The 4,907-nt window shown below is 34.9% G+C and overlaps 1 pseudogene; it reads left to right on the forward strand.

Moving 5' to 3' along the window:
- Positions 1-339: 339 nt before the first annotated feature.
- On the forward strand, positions 340-4,414 carry LOC137809858 (strychnine-10-hydroxylase-like; annotated as a pseudogene).
- The last annotated feature ends 493 nt before the right edge of the window (positions 4,415-4,907 follow it).

Raw genomic sequence — 4,907 nt, forward strand, 5'->3', positions numbered from 1 at the left:
GCTGGGAGGATCTTATCAGAAGTTTAGTGCTTGCATACTTTTAGAGTATATCATTACCAATTGAATAACAAAAAAATCAATTGAAACAAATTGTGTCATGAATTTTATAAATGGCAAATTTAAGAGCAACAAGTTATTGTGAAAAATTCCAGTACTGCAACTAAGCAGACTTCTGGAATTATTTGTTGAAGTCTAATCAGTGAAGCAGACTTTACATTAATCATGGACAAATAGTAAAAGTTTGAAACATTTGATTTCACGAACCTGATTCATCTAAGTCAAAAAGACAAATGGGGTGCACTGTTTTGCTAAGCTAAGCACAAGGAAAAAGGACATAAAACAAATTTGGGGTAGCCTACTCAACACGGTCATTGTCATGGTCATGGATGTTTAGCAGCTCCAAACACTATGCAAAGATCTGCGCTGTGCCTCAAGCAGCAGGAGCATGGCCTATTGTTGGTCATTTGCACCTCTTCCGGGTTCATCAACTTACACACAAGACACTTGGGACGATGGCTGAGAAACTATGGACCAATTTTCACAATAAAACTTGGTTCATACAAAGTTCTGGTGTTGAGTAGCTGGGAGATGGCCAAAGAGTGTTCTATGATAAAGCATTCTCCACACCTTCAACTCGGCAATGTTTGGCTCCGCTCCTCATGGACCCTATTGGCGTGAGATGAGAAAATTTGCCACTATTGAGCTTCTCTCTAACCAAAGGCTTCGATTGCTCAAGGATACAAGAACATCTGAGTTAGAGGCTGCAGCAAGGGAGGGGTTTTGGTGGACATGAAGCGGTGGTTTGGGGATTTGACGCATAATATTATTCTGAGAATGGTGGGCGGGAAGCCATATTATGGGGCTAGTAGTGATGATTGTGCTGAAGGTGAAAGAGGAAGATGTAAGAAAGCTTACTGGTGCAAAGAAAACACATACAACGACTTTCTAGGCCGGTCAAACGAGAATCACGATAAATAAAAACGTTTATATTTTTATAAATATTTGATACATATTACACCAGTTGAAGGTTCAACCAGAATAATATACTAGTCTAGGACTTAAATTTTTCTAATTTTTTTTTTAACACGATATATTACACCAGTTAATCTATCCAATTAGGTAATATATCACACTCTCACTTAAATTTTTTTAAATGTCTTTTTTAGTGGAGGATGGTGCTAGAGGGACTTTATGAGTTTGTTTGGGGTGTTTGTCTTATCCGATGCAACTCCATTTCTGGGTTGGCTGGATAACAATGGATACAAAAAGGCTATGAAGAAAACAACAAGTGAAATAGACACTTTGGTTGAAGGGTGGCTGGGGAAACACAAAAGAAAGAGAGAACTGAGTACAGATGGAAAGGAAGAACAGGGTGTCATGGGTGTTATGCAGAATGTTCTGCATGATCTTAAGGTTTCTGGTTATGATGCAGACACGATCATCAAGACTACTTGCCTGGTAAGTGTGTCCATATTTTTATATATAATAAATTCAAAAGGAACTAATTCAATACAAATCCATGACATATAGATAACATGACAGAGAACATTGGACTCACAAATTTAAAAGCCACCCCACTTGAAGTTCTTCTAATTCCACGTTTAGATACAAGTTTTACGAGGATTAGATTTTATTATGCTACTTTTCTCTAAATAAGGGCAAGAAGCCTCAACTCGAGGCTAATAAGAAGTTAAACGAAGCTACTATCTGTTGTTATAATAATTCTGCACTTGTGGTTCACATTCCTCAAGTTTTCCTTTTATATGTCATCCACAAACAGGATTATGCCAGAGAACCTAGTTTATAGCAGAAGCTTGATTGTATCGTCTATCTACTCTTGGCATTCGCAGTAAAGTTGTAATTGCAGGTTGAGTATATATGCTAACATCAGAGTACTAAAGATTTTCGATACAGATATAGATATTTTCATTCTTACCTTTCATTCTTTTCATACTTAACCTAAAGGTGGTACATGCATGCAACTGGGTCTCTAGATCTGTCCATAACTCCACGTTTAAAGGAACTCATGGATAATAGATTTTATTCTTTTAAATCTGTATAATAATAAAAAAGATAAGTAAAGGGTGATGATTAATTACATTTGCCTGTTAAAAAACATGATCCTATATTATTAGAACCACTAGTTGAATCAATGCTGATGCAAACATTGACTAAATGGTCCCTTCAAATCAGATTCGTGTATCATTTGCGAGCTTGAATTAAATCAGTAGCATGCATTTCATCCAATTCACATCCAGCAACTCTACCTCAACTGACATCCCTAGGCAGATGATAATGCACCATGAGTTAAATGGACAAATTCATTTTAATGTAATAAATTTATGTCCTTTTCTTTTAATTTAAACTATCTTTTATGTATGTTTTTTTTTGCAATCACATGTTTCTTACTCTGTATCATATTTTTCAAATTTATATTTAATTAATTATCCAATCAATACCTTGTTTTCTTTAATCAATATTAATAATAATGAAATATTTGTTCATCACTATTAGAATTATATTTTATTGATTAAATTCATTTTAAATTTTTTGAATTCAAAATTCCAATACCTGTATTTTTTATATTGTATGTTAATACCCATAAAGCAATCAACTTCCATGCATAAATAAGAGGCAATTCCTCTTTTGGGGTCATCAACATACACACAAAACACTTGGGAAGATGGCTGAGAAACATGGACCAATTTTCACAATAAAACTTGGTTCATACAAAGTGCTGGTATTGAGTAGCTGGGAGATTGCCAAGGAGTGTTTTACTGTCCATGACAAAGCTTTCTCCACCAGGCCCTGTGTTGCCGCCTCAAAGCTAATGGGCTGCAAAACTGTGCCATGTTTGGCTTGCTCCTTATGGTCCTTACTGGCGTGAGATAAGGAAATTAGCCACTATTGAGCTTCTGTCTAACCACCGACTTGAACTGCTGAAGAACACAAGAAGAACAACTGAGTTAGAAGCTGCAACAAAATATCTCTACAAGTTATGGTCAAGAAAAGGTTGTCCAAAGGAAGGGGTTTTGGTAGATATGAAGCAGTGGTTTGGGGATTTAACTCACGATATTGTTCTGAGAATGGTTAGAGGGAAGCCAAATTATGGGGCTAGTGATGATTATGCAGAAGGTGAAGCAAGAAGGTACAAGAAAACTATGAGAGACTTCATGAGTTTGTTTGGGGTATTCGTGTTATCTGATGAGATTTATACTGAAATGTTTTTATATGTTAGATCTCCAACTTTATAAGTCATAGTCTTGATAAATCTTTATTTGTTACTTAATTAAACACAACTAACTATTCTATCTAAAACGTAAAAACTTAAATACGTGTTACTTGATCAAGATCGTGGATCATGTGGTGGTAGTTTAGTATCATATAGTAGTTTCTAATTTCGGCATAAGTTAAGCCTTTGATAGTAAAATATTTAATGTATTTTGGTGCTTGAAATGAAAAAGGTTAAGCAACCTATACAGGAGAAGTCCTGTAAACCCAACCTATAAACCCATTGCTTTTAAGATTTAAGTTAGAGTTGGTATCTTAATTTCTTGCATGATTTTGTTCATGTTAAATGTCTCCTGTGTATCCCTCAAAAGACTCACTGCTAGAACACTTACAATAAAAAAAAATTCAAAAAGTAACTATTCCTAAAGTTCAGGATGATTGGAGGGAGAAGATTTATGGTATATTAAGATTAATAACTTTGTCAATACGTGTAAGTAAATCTTCTTATCTTATCAAACGAGTAGTATAGGAGTATATATATGTAATGGTGGTATCTCTCATGAATTATGTTGGCAGAGCCTGATTTTAGCCGGAAGCGACACCACCATGATTACTCTAATCTGGAAGGAAAGAAACGTGGAAGAATACGTGAAGAAAATTTTTCTACTATTAAAGAAATAATAATTATCAAATTATACATAATTATTTTATACAATATTGTACCCAATTATACACATAACGCAATAAAAACTTTTTCTTTCTTCTTACCATCTTCTTATATACTATTTTCTTATATCAACCTTCAACCCATTGTCAAGGAAACTATGTGCCTGTATCCACGGAAGACTGCACCTTTTCATGCGGTTTTAACGTTCCTGCTGGCACACATTTGATGGTGAATATGCCTGGAAGATCCACCGGGATGGTCGTGTTTGGAGTGATCCTCACGAATTCAAGCCTGGAAGGTTCTTGACAAGCCACAGAGATGTTGATGTGAAGGGTCAGAACTCTGAGTTTATCCCTTTTGGCAAGATTGTTACACTCTTTCAGTGTTGCTTTACCTTCAAACCAAGTTGTGGACATGACAGAGAGCATTGGACTCACAAATTTAAAAGCCACCCCACTCAAAGTTCTCCTAACTCGACGTCTAGAAACCAAACTTTATGAGGACTACATCATATGAAGCTAGTTTTCTCAAAAGAATCCTCTAGGTTCTTTCCATATATTAATAGCAATAACATGCTTAAAGGAGTTGCAATGTAGTATAATAATTGTGTACTAATAATGGTTCACATTTTAATGAAGCTGCACTGCATTATAATAACTCTATAGTCTATACTTTGTGCTTCACAATCACTAATTCTGGTTTTATTAATCATCCACATACAGAGAACCTATTAGATGCTTAAACGTATATATGATGATTTGCCATCAAGTTATAAATTGTAATTGCAAGGTGAGGTACCAGCTAAGTAACATTGATACTAAATGCTAATATAATAGATTCTTTACCATGATGTGGAAAATGGATTTGAACATAATAAGTAGATCTCGTTGCATAACAGCCTTCAATCTTCATGTTTAGTGCATCTTACATAATTTCTGACAGAATTTTTTTTCCTGTTATATATATACATATTACTGATAGAATTCAAATCGTAAAGACATTTGAAGGA

The sequence above is a fragment of the Phaseolus vulgaris genome, chromosome 2 (genome assembly GCF_051622355.1).
Source record: "Phaseolus vulgaris cultivar YP4 chromosome 2, ASM5162235v1, whole genome shotgun sequence".
In the NCBI taxonomy this organism is placed as follows: Eukaryota; Viridiplantae; Streptophyta; class Magnoliopsida; order Fabales; family Fabaceae; genus Phaseolus; species Phaseolus vulgaris.